The 17,499-nt window shown below is 37.0% G+C and overlaps 2 pseudogenes; both read left to right on the top strand.

The window, feature by feature from the left end:
- The first annotated feature begins 1,172 nt into the window (after window positions 1-1,172).
- Window positions 1,173-1,291, top strand: LOC132915836 (5S ribosomal RNA; annotated as a pseudogene).
- An 8,043-nt stretch (window positions 1,292-9,334) lies between these two features.
- LOC132915835 (5S ribosomal RNA) lies at window positions 9,335-9,453 on the top strand (annotated as a pseudogene).
- The last annotated feature ends 8,046 nt before the right edge of the window (window positions 9,454-17,499 follow it).

The raw sequence follows: 17,499 nt of genomic DNA, 5'->3' as shown, positions 1-17,499 counted from the left end.
AAAATGCTTTTTTTATTGTGAAAAAATGGTACTTTATTACCGTTAATCATTTAACTGTAATATTGGCTATAATATTTAACAATAATATTTCTAGTACATCAACATTAATATACGTTCTAAATAATATGTGAAGAAATTTGAGGTTAGGTTGGAAGATATCTACACCGGAAATGACGCCTGCAAAATGGCGCACGTGATTGGTTAGAAATTAACCGCAGAACATCTTCATACGCTATTGATTATTTCCTGTAAATGAGGAATTTTAATATAATGTACAAAGTATATAAGATTTTGCATTAAAATTGTCGCAAATATTTTTAAAAATTAATTGGATTGTAGTATTTTTAAAAAATCATAATAATGTAAGATTCTATATGGAATTACTTTCTATCGTTCGCGCATAAGACCAGTACGTAACGACAAGCTTGAGGGTATATAAAGCCACCATCAGACGCGCAACGTAGGCATTTGTCGAGTCGTCTGCAAGCGGAGAGGATCTTATTTTGCTCGACAGTTTCAAACATTTTGTGTGTTGTGTGAACCTGTTCTATCTTGTTCTACAACAATCACGAGCCACATACAGGTTAGTGTACTTATTATTATAATTTATTCATTAATTAGGTGAAATAGTTTAGGAAACAATAAGAAAACGTGAATATCGTAACATCGACACTGTGTTAACCTCGAAAAAGAGGACATTTGCATTCCTGCAAATTAAGAAAACTACGAAGCCGTCGTCATGGCAAAGTCTAAGAAGAGAGTTTGTGATATTGACGCCAAGCCAAGTAGTACTAAACGATTAGCATCTTGGATCAGAAGAATCCGCAGTAAAAAATCAAGGTATTGCCGAAATCGCAGACGCGATTTACGGATTGAAGCAATGCTGACGTGTGCTCTCTTCAAAGCTGAAAATGAATTACGCATCAAGCAATCATCTAAAGCTTTAAAATTGCAGAAACTTAAAGAAAAATTATTGAAGAAGGAAAATTGTATAAATTACGAACGCTGCGATGATGAAGGCACGTCTCAGCAGAGCAATCCCTGGAAAGAGCCTGATTTGTGTCCTGAATTGAGAAGTTTAGACGATTTCATGTCTAAGCTATCAGAAGTAAAAGTACCAGTACGACGCTGAAGTAGTGGGAAAAATGCAAACCTTCAGGTTATGAAGACCGGCCAACGCCCAAGACGCGTTGAGTGCACTCGTTCCCGTCCGATCACGAAAGTTAAGCAACGCCGGGCACGGATAGTACTAAGATCGGTGACCGCTTGGGAACTCCGCGTGGTGTTGGTTTTTTTCAGAAGGAGATCAGCCCAGTATTTGAACTGTCTAAGAAGATGACGCGAGCAGTAACTGCCCGAAGAGGAAGATACAGCGGGGCATGAAAGGACAACCCTGATGACTGCCGCCTGGTATTACCGGGGTTGTCTGCCCTCAAAGCAGAGGAAGAAGGAGGAGTGGTTTTTTTAGTGGGTATGGCAACAACATCCGCGCGAGTCCCACATAACCCAGTGATTCGGGTCACTGGGCATGCGTAACAGCATTTTCCCCTCCTCATGCAAAAAAAAAAAAAGGTTATGAAGACCTGGAAGCTTATGTGACTACTTTTACAAGAGGATAATTTCTCGCAACGTTTTATCCACCAAATGCATAGAGATTTCAACAACAACTATATGCAATCTGGAGCGATTATGGAGCACCGTGTATCACGTCGGTGCTGCAGGAATAGAAATCGCATTACTATTCTGATGTATATAAGGATTTTTTTAATTTACAGCTTCACCGTTTGAGATGACATTTGGACAGACGGAGGGAGGGAGTTGGTGTTGTCAACGATGCTGAAGCGTACCACACGATTGGGGACCCCATGTTCTCTAGTCTCTGCACCTTTCATTGGTTTGGTTTGTAAACTGTATCGTGACCGATGCATTCGGGACCTTTACAATTTTTTGTGGTAATACAATTTTGTAGTAATATAATTTTGTAGTAATATAATTTTGTAGTAATATAATTTTGTAGAAGTATAATTTTGTAGTAATATAATTTTGTAGTAATATAATTTTGTAGTAAAATAATTTTGTAGTAATATAATTTTGTAGTAATATAATTTTGTAGTATTAATGAGCGTTCGAAATATATTTGAAGAATGTTTGATTCGATATTTTTTATTTTCAAAAGTATGGCAATTTACACAAAACATTACGTATTTTGTATGTCTTAGCGTTTAAAGAAAATTTGTATTGCATGGTAACTTATAGATTTAATAGTACCGTTTCGAATATTCTCTCCATTATTCTGAACGTCGAGATTTTGTATATATTTCCTTAATGTTAATTAACAGTTTTGTAGACTTTTGAATAAATAAAAAGGAATTGATAAAATTTGGAAAATGTCTACAATTTTCCTGCGATCTTCTAATTCGCCATATTAGTCCTTTTCAGTCCAGCATACTACACATAACAAAATTCTGTCGCAGGCAAGAGATCCGCACATGTGTCCAGGCTGTTGGCCGTCATCGGCGACATTATTTCGCCTGTCTGTGTATGAGATAACGAGTGACGACAGACGATTGGTAGGGGATAAACAAAGGGGAAAATTGTTTGTTTTTAGCAAATCGTGCATGAAGTTTTCTGACTGACGATGAGTCGCACCATAATCACTTTGTACATAAACGTCTCATCACTCCGTGTTTCCGTATCTTGAACATCCAAGCATCAACTAATTCCAAAATCGTCTGACGCGCGATACACATAGGCTTATTGTGACAAGCTACAGCAAATTATAGCAAGTTTTATTTGGTGAGCTCTAATCTCTTTTGTTCGTTACCTGTGCACATGTGTTTTCTCAGGTCCAGAAAAGTTTTTTCAACGCTTGTACCACCAAGTTGTATGTGAGTTACTCTGGCTTGTCAATATGCCTTGTTCAAAGTTGAGAGCTGGATACTGTCACAGCTCTCTATCTTCCCATGTAATTATGATAATAGGAGCTTTATGAGGTATGGAGTAAATTGAATGCGTCTTTGTTGAATCTAGATGATCCAGAATGGCGAATTGTTACAAGTAGAACAACTAATCAAAGTAATAGACATACACATATATGAAATATGTTTCATATGGATAGGAAATTACTTTGAAATTTGACAAGCATTGCAATAAATATGTTGGTTCGGAAGTAATATTACTAGATACTTATTTTTACAGATTGCAATATTCTCTTCACTAATTCATAGATTGATCTTAGAACAAATGAAGAACTTTACATGTTATTGGATTAACAAATAAAATGTATTGTTCCTCACAAATGGTATGCAGAGGAGTAATGAAAATAAAAGACAGGTGTATATTACAGTTCAAGTGACGCGAGAGACTGAAATACTATTTATACAAATTGCGGATGGATGGATACTGTGAAAAATCTTTCACATACTGATTGTAGGAAAGCAGAGATGGAAAATGAAGCAACGTATTTTAAAATTGAATCCCTAAGTATAGCATGTAGATAATATTTTGAGTGTTGATGGAGGACAAAATTATGCACATTCCTTTTTCAATTCCAAGGAATTGCATCATCGATGAGTCGGTTGTCAAAACATGATGGAAATAGCTCATTGTTAATTGAACAAGTTTGATATAATTACACAACCTAAAGATTTAACTTGAAATTTGTTCGAAGAAATTTACTTTTACTTATACGTGATGTCAAGTGCGGTATTAAGTATCATGCTTTCATAACTATTGTTTTAAATATTTTTGTGTTGAAATATTGTCGTTTGGGTGTCTGTTCTGTACTACAGGAGTACCCGAAATAATTTTACTCGTCGTGTACAGTTAAACAACTACAGGCAGTTGATTCTATTCCTGGAACGCGTTGGATTCGTGTTTACGTGGTACGTTGATTAGAATGATTTAGAGGTGGTTTACTGATGCCAAGCAAGGTAGATATCATTTCCGAACTACCACTGGAGGTTTCGCACTTGTTACCTCGAAAATTGGATCCCTCCTCCCTGCAGAGCGCCGCGCTTGTCTCGCGCAAATGGTTGAACATATGCAGATCCGACAAGTGTCTTCGGCGGACAGCAAGAAGTCACATTCGGCGTACGAGAAAGGGGTTCAGGATGGGGTTCCTCGGAACCACAGCCGCTAAAGCTGCCGAACAACAATCAAGGAGTAGAGTACGAGGTGCGAGGAACCTACGACACGAAGTAGGCTTATCCACTGCTCGTACGACGGTCATCATTGGAAGGTTACGTGGTCCTCCGAAAATTTCGATGCGAAATCGTCCTATCGATGTTGAACCGCTAAAATGTATTAGACTGTAATTGATAGTATGTACCTTAATTCGACAGTTTTATTTTGCGAGAACACGAAACTGCCTTGTCCTACGAAAATGATTCAGAACTGTAGCGCAAAGCTTGAAATAAAATGGTGCCATTGAGACGGCAATTTGTTTCAGCCGCGGCAGTTTTCTACAGAAATATCGACAATGTAACTCACATTGACGCTCAGTCGTGTACCGCGTTACACTCTATCTGTGGACTAGAAAGGGTCTTGGCCGCCTTCGTGAGAAAGCCGTACCGTCTTTCGTGTTAACGGTGCACTCGCTCTGACAAGTGGGTTTCAGGACGGGCGGCAAAGTTTCCTTCGAAGAGCTTGCCCACTTCATTACATAAGAGCATCGGGCGATACGAGGACGACGAGAACGTCGGTCGTGCCGCCCTTCAGAAGCTGTACCAGCCTCACCATGCGCTTTATCCGACGAGAGGCTCCCTCCCACTGACACCGTGAAATAAGTGTCGTAGCTTGGGGGCAATTATCCGCGTCCTCTCCGCTCATACCCGTCCGGAGATACCGTCCGTACCAGGCGCTACGTCACGGGAGGCTATCCTCGTCGTCCTGCATCTCCCCGCATGTTTATAGACTGACGGAGCGTCATACTCGATTTTGTGATGGCGTGAACGTTATTCAAATATGTAATAACGTTACCAAACCCACTATAACTATAAATTACTTTCCCACAGAACTTCGACTCATTCTATATCTTGGATAGTTCACAAGTACGTATGCGCGAGATATATATTTCATTATAGAAGCCCTGAATCAAGTATTGAATTTAAGAGGTAATGGTTTGTAGCCTTAAGTACTGAAACTTATTCTATAATGGGAGCAACTGCCACAAATAGGAATCTAATCATTCTAACTAAAGACAAATTCTATCGACGAAATATTTAGTATGTAATTATAATATAAATTATACAATCATATAGTATAGTTTAATGTCATCATTAATTTCTATATTCATACAATACCGCATATCATTTGCAAATGTATATTTTATACCAAGTAGTATTGCAATTGTGCCACTCGGAAGACAAACTTATTAATTCCATCTTCCGATATTACCTGTACTTATATAGAAATATAATACTAAATACTAAAATATATCATAAGTATTTCATATTTGAAACAACAGTAAACCGAACGGAATTAATCTGTTTGACTTCTATGCGGCTCAAGTCACGTATCAATATATGTACATTATTCTGTAGTTTTAATATTTTAAGCGTGCATTGTGCACAGGACAATTGTCTTCAATAAATTTTGCAAATCTGTTTATAGTAAGTGAGGGATCATTAGGCCAAAGAAAAATAAGGCGACTTTTAAAAGATGCAATGAAACTTGCTTCTGCTGAACATGGACTATGAAGGTCGAACATCTTCCCGTTTATTTTGCAATTAAATACATACTCGCCTTCCGCATTCTGGCCTGTGTGCCTGCTGGATCAGGCTGGCAAGCTGTTGGAGAGGATTGTGGCTGCCCGACTCGAGTCACATCTGTATCGACGTGCTCCGTCGATCGAAATATCTGATACTAGTTCCCCTTAAAACGCAACGAACTGAATCCATAATTAATGCGCTCATTGAACACTATATTTACATATTTTCGGCACCAAAAACGATCCTAACAGACCAGGGACAAAATTTTGTTAGCGATTTAATGACGAAATTTGAAGAAGCTTTTAAAATCAAACACATCAAAACAACTTCATTTCACCCACAGAGTAACGGATCTCTCGAAAGAACGCATGCCTCAGTTAAAGATTTAATTCGTACTGCATTACACGACAATGACAAAGAATGGGACGAAGTACTTAATTTCATTTGTTTAGGGTACAACACCGCGAAACATGAAGGAACAGGATTCTCTCCCTTTGAATTGACCTTTGGGCGAAAAGCTAACTTACCTTCCGCAATATCCAAATTCCCCACACTTACCTATGATGATATGTACTCACTTTGGCAAAAACAACTGAATAAATATTGGGAAACAGCTCACAAAACGCTTATTCAGAATAAGCAACGATACAAGCGAGACCAAGAAAGAAAGATTGTTAAAACTCAGACCGTGTTTAGAAAAGGAGACTTTGTTTTAATTCACAACGACCATAAAAGAGATAAGTTGCACATTGAATGGTTAGGACCTTACAGGATTAACGATGTGAAAACTCCTTATTACATTATTTCTATCGACAATGCTAAGAAAAAGATACATGGTAACCGACCGAAAGCGTACTTTTTTCAGGATAATGCTGACCCTAGCACTAGTAATAATACCCTTAATTAGATGCCTTGAATTCACGGGATAGGAATTACGCTTTGTAAACAAACCCAACCAATTCACGATCGAAAACTACAACATGATTACGCCTCAGAAATTGTTAGCTTCCCGAACACTAACAAATATTGTAAAATTGCTATATTTAAGATTAACGAAATAACTTTTGTACCATTACATGCAGAAAACCAATTCATAATGATCCCTAAAAAAAAGGGGGGGGGTAAACATATCCTTCGATCTACATTTAAATAATTCCATTCTACTAAGATCTTAGAGAACCAAGATCAATCTAACCAGGGGGGTATGTCACGACCGGCTCACTTTAAAATCGGAGATAAAGATGTGGCGACACTCGGCGACAATGTATATCGCTGAAGTGCCTAATGAACCATCAACATCCCAACGGTCCTTCCACCGAAGGCTCTAGAAGAAAGAGCGCGTGGCAACGGCCGCGGACGCCTGGCAAATGCGTGGACGGTGGGGATGTTGAGGGATAACAAAAGAAAGCGATCGGATCCGATCGAAAGTAAAAAATCATAAGAGCTTCAGTCTTAAAAGGTCACGCTTAGAGCTCGGAAGTAGATTGTAAAACCAAGTGTTAGAAGAAAAATAAAGTTTCTTTTTTTTATTCTTTTTTGTTGTTCTTTTGCATAATTTTACGTGACACTAGCAACGTTACCCTGAGACTGAAACAACTGCCTAAACCAACGTCGGACGTGTACCGCTTATGGTCTTTCCTCGACGCATTCCTTTGTATATGCGCTTTCGAAGACCTTAGGCGGTTGAGAAACCGAAGACCAGATGTAGAGTTTTCTCAGAAGTGACGATCACTTCAACACTAATTAATTTTAAAATGATACTTAATTATCGATAGATAGTGCATTTTATGTTTATAAACGTGAAAAAAACAATTTTCGTTTCACCGAACTATGGTTATCCCACAATATATGTATCATTAATATATTATAAGGAACTATTCGAATATACGTACAAAATCGTTTTTATGCGTATTTTTACATACAACTTTTATTTACTTTAAATTATTCCAAATTTGAGGATAAAATTATGCAGACTATATACACAGAAGAAAGGGGATTAATTTTACCATATACTTCATTTGAATGAAAGTTGCGTGAACTTCTCATGACGTAAAGTGTAAAAATTTAATAGAATGTAGATACAGTTTTCTATTATCGTTACAGATAAGAAATTTGTTAAACACTGATAAAGTTAAAGCCATTAATAGTGGTTGCAGCAAAGATTTGTTATTAATTCAAGATGAATAGGTTTCAAACAAAAAATTCCAGTTACTACTTATAGATTTGATTTTATAAAAAAAACAAGAAATTAAAAATTTTATAAAAAAGTTTATTCGCATTAAAAATATTATATTTTATCGCATATCAGAATTTTAGATCTTACGTTTAAAATAGTTTTTTTTTACTTTTTTTTGCTTGTAAAGTTATTACATTAATAAAAATGTCAGGATCGGGTTAACTGAATTGATCGTGTAGTAAAATATCGATCCAAATATCTTGGAATCATTAAAAAAAATGCTTTTTTTATTGTGAAAAAATGGTACTTTATTACCGTTAATCATTTAACTGTAATATTGGCTATAATATTTAACAATAATATTTCTAGTACATCAACATTAATATACGTTCTAAATAATATGTGAAGAAATTTGAGGTTAGGTTGGAAGATATCTACACCGGAAATGACGCCTGCAAAATGGCGCACGTGATTGGTTAGAAATTAACCGCAGAACATCTTCATACGCTATTGATTATTTCCTGTAAATGAGGAATTTTAATATAATGTACAAAGTATATAAGATTTTGCATTAAAATTGTCGCAAATATTTTTAAAAATTAATTGGATTGTAGTATTTTTAAAAAATCATAATAATGTAAGATTCTATATGGAATTACTTTCTATCGTTCGCGCATAAGACCAGTACGTAACGACAAGCTTGAGGGTATATAAAGCCACCATCAGACGCGCAACGTAGGCATTTGTCGAGTCGTCTGCAAGCGGAGAGGATCTTATTTTGCTCGACAGTTTCAAACATTTTGTGTGTTGTGTGAACCTGTTCTATCTTGTTCTACAACAATCACGAGCCACATACAGGTTAGTGTACTTATTATTATAATTTATTCATTAATTAGGTGAAATAGTTTAGGAAACAATAAGAAAACGTGAATATCGTAACATCGACACTGTGTTAACCTCGAAAAAGAGGACATTTGCATTCCTGCAAATTAAGAAAACTACGAAGCCGTCGTCATGGCAAAGTCTAAGAAGAGAGTTTGTGATATTGACGCCAAGCCAAGTAGTACTAAACGATTAGCATCTTGGATCAGAAGAATCCGCAGTAAAAAATCAAGGTATTGCCGAAATCGCAGACGCGATTTACGGATTGAAGCAATGCTGACGTGTGCTCTCTTCAAAGCTGAAAATGAATTACGCATCAAGCAATCATCTAAAGCTTTAAAATTGCAGAAACTTAAAGAAAAATTATTGAAGAAGGAAAATTGTATAAATTACGAACGCTGCGATGATGAAGGCACGTCTCAGCAGAGCAATCCCTGGAAAGAGCCTGATTTGTGTCCTGAATTGAGAAGTTTAGACGATTTCATGTCTAAGCTATCAGAAGTAAAAGTACCAGTACGACGCTGAAGTAGTGGGAAAAATGCAAACCTTCAGGTTATGAAGACCGGCCAACGCCCAAGACGCGTTGAGTGCACTCGTTCCCGTCCGATCACGAAAGTTAAGCAACGCCGGGCACGGATAGTACTAAGATCGGTGACCGCTTGGGAACTCCGCGTGGTGTTGGTTTTTTTCAGAAGGAGATCAGCCCAGTATTTGAACTGTCTAAGAAGATGACGCGAGCAGTAACTGCCCGAAGAGGAAGATACAGCGGGGCATGAAAGGACAACCCTGATGACTGCCGCCTGGTATTACCGGGGTTGTCTGCCCTCAAAGCAGAGGAAGAAGGAGGAGTGGTTTTTTTAGTGGGTATGGCAACAACATCCGCGCGAGTCCCACATAACCCAGTGATTCGGGTCACTGGGCATGCGTAACAGCATTTTCCCCTCCTCATGCAAAAAAAAAAAAAGGTTATGAAGACCTGGAAGCTTATGTGACTACTTTTACAAGAGGATAATTTCTCGCAACGTTTTATCCACCAAATGCATAGAGATTTCAACAACAACTATATGCAATCTGGAGCGATTATGGAGCACCGTGTATCACGTCGGTGCTGCAGGAATAGAAATCGCATTACTATTCTGATGTATATAAGGATTTTTTTAATTTACAGCTTCACCGTTTGAGATGACATTTGGACAGACGGAGGGAGGGAGTTGGTGTTGTCAACGATGCTGAAGCGTACCACACGATTGGGGACCCCATGTTCTCTAGTCTCTGCACCTTTCATTGGTTTGGTTTGTAAACTGTATCGTGACCGATGCATTCGGGACCTTTACAATTTTTTGTGGTAATACAATTTTGTAGTAATATAATTTTGTAGTAATATAATTTTGTAGTAATATAATTTTGTAGAAGTATAATTTTGTAGTAATATAATTTTGTAGTAATATAATTTTGTAGTAATATAATTTTGTAGTAATATAATTTTGTAGTAATATAATTTTGTAGTATTAATGAGCGTTCGAAATATATTTGAAGAATGTTTGATTCGATATTTTTTATTTTCAAAAGTATGGCAATTTACACAAAACATTACGTATTTTGTATGTCTTAGCGTTTAAAGAAAATTTGTATTGCATGGTAACTTATAGATTTAATAGTACCGTTTCGAATATTCTCTCCATTATTCTGAACGTCGAGATTTTGTATATATTTCCTTAATGTTAATTAACAGTTTTGTAGACTTTTGAATAAATAAAAAGGAATTGATAAAATTTGGAAAATGTCTACAATTTTCCTGCGATCTTCTAATTCGCCATATTAGTCCTTTTCAGTCCAGCATACTACACATAACAAAATTCTGTCGCAGGCAAGAGATCCGCACATGTGTCCAGGCTGTTGGCCGTCATCGGCGACATTATTTCGCCTGTCTGTGTATGAGATAAGGAGTGACGACAGACGATTGGTAGGGGATAAGCAAAGGGGAAAATTGTTTGTTTTTAGCAAATCCTGCATGAAGTTTTCTGACTGACGATCAGTCGCACCATAATCACTTTGTACATAAACGTCTCATCACTCCGTGTTTCCGTATCTTGAACATCCAAGCATCAACTAATTCCAAAATCGTCTGACGCGCGATACACATAGGCTTATTGTGACAAGCTACAGCAAATTATAGCAAGTTTTATTTGGTGAGCTCTAATCTCTTTTGTTCGTTACCTGTGCACATGTGTTTTCTCAGGTCCAGAAAAGTTTTTTCAACGCTTGTACCACCAAGTTGTATGTGAGTTACTCTGGCTTGTCAATATGCCTTGTTCAAAGTTGAGAGCTGGATACTGTCACAGCTCTCTATCTTCCCATGTAATTATGATAATAGGAGCTTTATGAGGTATGGAGTAAATTGAATGCGTCTTTGTTGAATCTAGATGATCCAGAATGGCGAATTGTTACAAGTAGAACAACTAATCAAAGTAATAGACATACACATATATGAAATATGTTTCATATGGATAGGAAATTACTTTGAAATTTGACAAGCATTGCAATAAATATGTTGGTTCGGAAGTAATATTACTAGATACTTATTTTTACAGATTGCAATATTCTCTTCACTAATTCATAGATTGATCTTAGAACAAATGAAGAACTTTACATGTTATTGGATTAACAAATAAAATGTATTGTTCCTCACAAATGGTATGCAGAGGAGTAATGAAAATAAAAGACAGGTGTATATTACAGTTCAAGTGACGCGAGAGACTGAAATACTATTTATACAAATTGCGGATGGATGGATACTGTGAAAAATCTTTCACATACTGATTGTAGGAAAGCAGAGATGGAAAATGAAGCAACGTATTTTAAAATTGAATCCCTAAGTATAGCATGTAGATAATATTTTGAGTGTTGATGGAGGACAAAATTATGCACATTCCTTTTTCAATTCCAAGGAATTGCATCATCGATGAGTCGGTTGTCAAAACATGATGGAAATAGCTCATTGTTAATTGAACAAGTTTGATATAATTACACAACCTAAAGATTTAACTTGAAATTTGTTCGAAGAAATTTACTTTTACTTATACGTGATGTCAAGTGCGGTATTAAGTATCATGCTTTCATAACTATTGTTTTAAATATTTTTGTGTTGAAATATTGTCGTTTGGGTGTCTGTTCTGTACTACAGGAGTACCCGAAATAATTTTACTCGTCGTGTACAGTTAAACAACTACAGGCAGTTGATTCTATTCCTGGAACGCGTTGGATTCGTGTTTACGTGGTACGTTGATTAGAATGATTTAGAGGTGGTTTACTGATGCCAAGCAAGGTAGATATCATTTCCGAACTACCACTGGAGGTTTCGCACTTGTTACTTCGAAAATTGGATCCCTCCTCCCTGCAGAGCGCCGCGCTTGTCTCGCGCAAATGGTTGAACATATGCAGATCCGACAAGTGTCTTCGGCGGACAGCAAGAAGTCACATTCGGCGTACGAGAAAGGGGTTCAGGATGGGGTTCCTCGGAACCACAGCCGCTAAAGCTGCCGAACAACAATCAAGGAGTAGAGTACGAGGTGCGAGGAACCTACGACACGAAGTAAGCTTATCCACTGCTCGTACGACGGTCATCATTGGAAGGTTACGTGGTCCTCCGAAAATTTCGATGCGAAATCGTCCTATCGATGTTGAACCGCTAAAATGTATTAGACTGTAATTGATAGTATGTACCTTAATTCGACAGTTTTATTTTGCGAGAACACGAAACTGCCTTGTCCTACGAAAATGATTCAGAACTGTAGCGCAAAGCTTGAAATAAAATGGTGCCATTGAGACGGCAATTTGTTTCAGCCGCGGCAGTTTTCTACAGAAATATCGACAATGTAACTCACATTGACGCTCAGTCGTGTACCGCGTTACACTCTATCTGTGGACTAGAAAGGGTCTTGGCCGCCTTCGTGAGAAAGCCGTACCGTCTTTCGTGTTAACGGTGCACTCGCTCTGACAAGTGGGTTTCAGGACGGGCGGCAAAGTTTCCTTCGAAGAGCTTGCCCACTTCATTACATAAGAGCATCGGGCGATACGAGGACGACGAGAACGTCGGTCGTGCCGCCCTTCAGAAGCTGTACCAGCCTCACCATGCGCTTTATCCGACGAGAGGCTCCCTCCCACTGACACCGTGAAATGAGTGTCGTAGCTTGGGGGCAATTATCCGCGTCCTCTCCGCTCATACCCGTCCGGAGATACCGTCCGTACCAGGCGCTACGTCACGGGAGGCTATCCTCGTCGTCCTGCATCTCCCCGCATGTTTATAGACTGACGGAGCGTCATACTCGATTTTGTGATGGCGTGAACGTTATTCAAATATGTAATAACGTTACCAAACCCACTATAACTATAAATTACTTTCCCACAGAACTTCGACTCATTCTATATCTTGGATAGTTCACAAGTACGTATGCGCGAGATATATATTTCATTATAGAAGCCCTGAATCAAGTATTGAATTTAAGAGGTAATGGTTTGTAGCCTTAAGTACTGAAACTTATTCTATAATGGGAGCAACTGCCACAAATAGGAATCTAATCATTCTAACTAAAGACAAATTCTATCGACGAAATATTTAGTATGTAATTATAATATAAATTATACAATCATATAGTATAGTTTAATGTCATCATTAATTTCTATATTCATACAATACCGCATATCATTTGCAAATGTATATTTTATACCAAGTAGTATTGCAATTGTGCCACTCGGAAGACAAACTTATTAATTCCATCTTCCGATATTACCTGTACTTATATAGAAATATAATACTAAATACTAAAATATATCATAAGTATTTCATATTTGAAACAACAGTAAACCGAACGGAATTAATCTGTTTGACTTCTATGCGGCTCAAGTCACGTATCAATATATGTACATTATTCTGTAGTTTTAATATTTTAAGCGTGCATTGTGCACAGGACAATTGTCTTCAATAAATTTTGCAAATCTGTTTATAGTAAGTGAGGGATCATTAGGCCAAAGAAAAATAAGGCGACTTTTAAAAGATGCAATGAAACTTGCTTCTGCTGAACATGGACTATGAAGGTCGAACATCTTCCCGTTTATTTTGCAATTAAATACATACTCGCCTTCCGCATTCTGGCCTGTGTGCCTGCTGGATCAGGCTGGCAAGCTGTTGGAGAGGATTGTGGCTGCCCGACTCGAGTCACATCTGTATCGACGTGCTCCGTCGATCGAAATATCTGATACTAGTTCCCCTTAAAACGCAACGAACTGAATCCATAATTAATGCGCTCATTGAACACTATATTTACATATTTTCGGCACCAAAAACGATCCTAACAGACCAGGGACAAAATTTTGTTAGCGATTTAATGACGAAATTTGAAGAAGCTTTTAAAATCAAACACATCAAAACAACTTCATTTCACCCACAGAGTAACGGATCTCTCGAAAGAACGCATGCCTCAGTTAAAGATTTAATTCGTACTGCATTACACGACAATGACAAAGAATGGGACGAAGTACTTAATTTCATTTGTTTAGGGTACAACACCGCGAAACATGAAGGAACAGGATTCTCTCCCTTTGAATTGACCTTTGGGCGAAAAGCTAACTTACCTTCCGCAATATCCAAATTCCCCACACTTACCTATGATGATATGTACTCACTTTGGCAAAAACAACTGAATAAATATTGGGAAACAGCTCACAAAACGCTTATTCAGAATAAGCAACGATACAAGCGAGACCAAGAAAGAAAGATTGTTAAAACTCAGACCGTGTTTAGAAAAGGAGACTTTGTTTTAATTCACAACGACCATAAAAGAGATAAGTTGCACATTGAATGGTTAGGACCTTACAGGATTAACGATGTGAAAACTCCTTATTACATTATTTCTATCGACAATGCTAAGAAAAAGATACATGGTAACCGACCGAAAGCGTACTTTTTTCAGGATAATGCTGACCCTAGCACTAGTAATAATACCCTTAATTAGATGCCTTGAATTCACGGGATAGGAATTACGCTTTGTAAACAAACCCAACCAATTCACGATCGAAAACTACAACATGATTACGCCTCTGAAATTGTTAGCTTCCCGAACACTAACAAATATTGTAAAATTGCTATATTTAAGATTAACGAAATAACTTTTGTACCATTACATGCAGAAAACCAATTCATAATGATCCCTAAAAAAAAGGGGGGGGGGGGTAAACATATCCTTCGATCTACATTTAAATAATTCCATTCTACTAAGATCTTAGAGGACCAAGATCAATCTAACCAGGGGGGTATGTCACGACCGGCTCACTTTAAAATCGGAGATAAAGATGTGGCGGCACTCGGCGACAATGTATATCGCTGAAGTGCCTAATGAACCATCAACATCCCAACGGTCCTTCCACCGAAGGCTCTAGAAGAAAGAGCGCGTGGCAACGGCCGCGGACGCCTGGCAAATGCGTGGACGGTGGGGATGTTGAGGGATAACAAAAGAAAGCGATCGGATCCGATCGAAAGTAAAAAATCATAAGAGCTTCAGTCTTAAAAGGTCACGCTTAGAGCTCGGAAGTAGATTGTAAAACCAAGTGTTAGAAGAAAAATAAAGTTTCTTTTTTTTATTCTTTTTTGTTGTTCTTTTGCATAATTTTACGTGACACTAGCAACGTTACCCTGAGACTGAAACAACTGCCTAAACCAACGTCGGACGTGTACCGCTTATGGTCTTTCCTCGACGCATTCCTTTGCATGTGCGCTTTCGAAGACCTTAGGCGGTTGAGAAACCGAAGACCAGATGTAGAGTTTTCTCAGAAGTGACGATCACTTCAACACTAATTAATTTTAAAATGATACTTAATTATCGATAGATAGTGCATTTTATGTTTATAAACGTGAAAAAAACAATTTTCGTTTCACCGAACTATGGTTATCCCACAATATATGTATCATTAATATATTATAAGGAACTATTCGAATATACGTACAAAATCGTTTTTATGCGTATTTTTACATACAACTTTTATTTACTTTAAATTATTCCAAATTTGAGGATAAAATTATGCAGACTATATACACAGAAGAAAGGGTATTAATTTTACCATATACTTCATTTGAATGAAAGTTGCGTGAACTTCTCATGACGTAAAGTGTAAAAATTTAATAGAATGTAGATACAGTTTTCTATTATCGTTACAGATAAGAAATTTGTTAAACACTGATAAAGTTAAAGCCATTAATAGTGGTTGCAGCAAAGATTTGTTATTAATTCAAGATGAATAGGTTTCAAACAAAAAATTCCAGTTACTACTTATAGATTTGATTTTATAAAAAAAACAAGAAATTAAAAATTTTATAAAAAAGTTTATTCGCATTAAAAATATTATATTTTATCGCATATCAGAATTTTAGATCTTACGTTTAAAATAGTTTTTTTTTACCTTTTTTTGCTTGTAAAGTTATTACATTAATAAAAATGTCAGGATCGGGTTAACTGAATTGATCGTGTAGTAAAATATCGATCCAAATATCTTGGAATCATTAAAAAAAATGCTTTTTTTATTGTGAAAAAATGGTACTTTATTACCGTTAATCATTTAACTGTAATATTGGCTATAATATTTAACAATAATATTTCTAGTACATCAACATTAATATACGTTCTAAATAATATGTGAAGAAATTTGAGGTTAGGTTGGAAGATATCTACACCGGAAATGACGCCTGCAAAATGGCGCACGTGATTGGTTAGAAATTAACCGCAGAACATCTTCATACGCTATTGATTATTTCCTGTAAATGAGGAATTTTAATATAATGTACAAAGTATATAAGATTTTGCATTAAAATTGTCGCAAATATTTTTAAAAATTAATTGGATTGTAGTATTTTTAAAAAATCATAATAATGTAAGATTCTATATGGAATTACTTTCTATCGTTCGCGCATAAGACCAGTACGTAACGACAAGCTTGAGGGTATATAAAGCCACCATCAGACGCGCAACGTAGGCATTTGTCGAGTCGTCTGCAAGCGGAGAGGATCTTATTTTGCTCGACAGTTTCAAACATTTTGTGTGTTGTGTGAACCTGTTCTATCTTGTTCTACAACAATCACGAGCCACATACAGGTTAGTGTACTTATTATTATAATTTATTCATTAATTAGGTGAAATAGTTTAGGAAACAATAAGAAAACGTGAATATCGTAACATCGACACTGTGTTAACCTCGAAAAAGAGGACATTTGCATTCCTGCAAATTAAGAAAACTACGAAGCCGTCGTCATGGCAAAGTCTAAGAAGAGAGTTTGTGATATTGACGCCAAGCCAAGTAGTACTAAACGATTAGCATCTTGGATCAGAAGAATCCGCAGTAAAAAATCAAGGTATTGCCGAAATCGCAGACGCGATTTACGGATTGAAGCAATGCTGACGTGTGCTCTCTTCAAAGCTGAAAATGAATTACGCATCAAGCAATCATCTAAAGCTTTAAAATTGCAGAAACTTAAAGAAAAATTATTGAAGAAGGAAAATTGTATAAATTACGAACGCTGCGATGATGAAGGCACGTCTCAGCAGAGCAATCCCTGGAAAGAGCCTGATTTGTGTCCTGAATTGAGAAGTTTAGACGATTTCATGTCTAAGCTATCAGAAGTAAAAGTACCAGTACGACGCTGAAGTAGTGGGAAAAATGCAAACCTTCAGGTTATGAAGACCG

Source organism: Bombus pascuorum, unplaced genomic scaffold, assembly GCF_905332965.1.
Source record: "Bombus pascuorum unplaced genomic scaffold, iyBomPasc1.1, whole genome shotgun sequence".
In the NCBI taxonomy this organism is placed as follows: Eukaryota; Metazoa; Arthropoda; class Insecta; order Hymenoptera; family Apidae; genus Bombus; species Bombus pascuorum.
The sequence above is the reverse complement of the archived record's forward strand: the minus strand, read 5'-3'. Positions and strand labels throughout refer to the sequence as shown.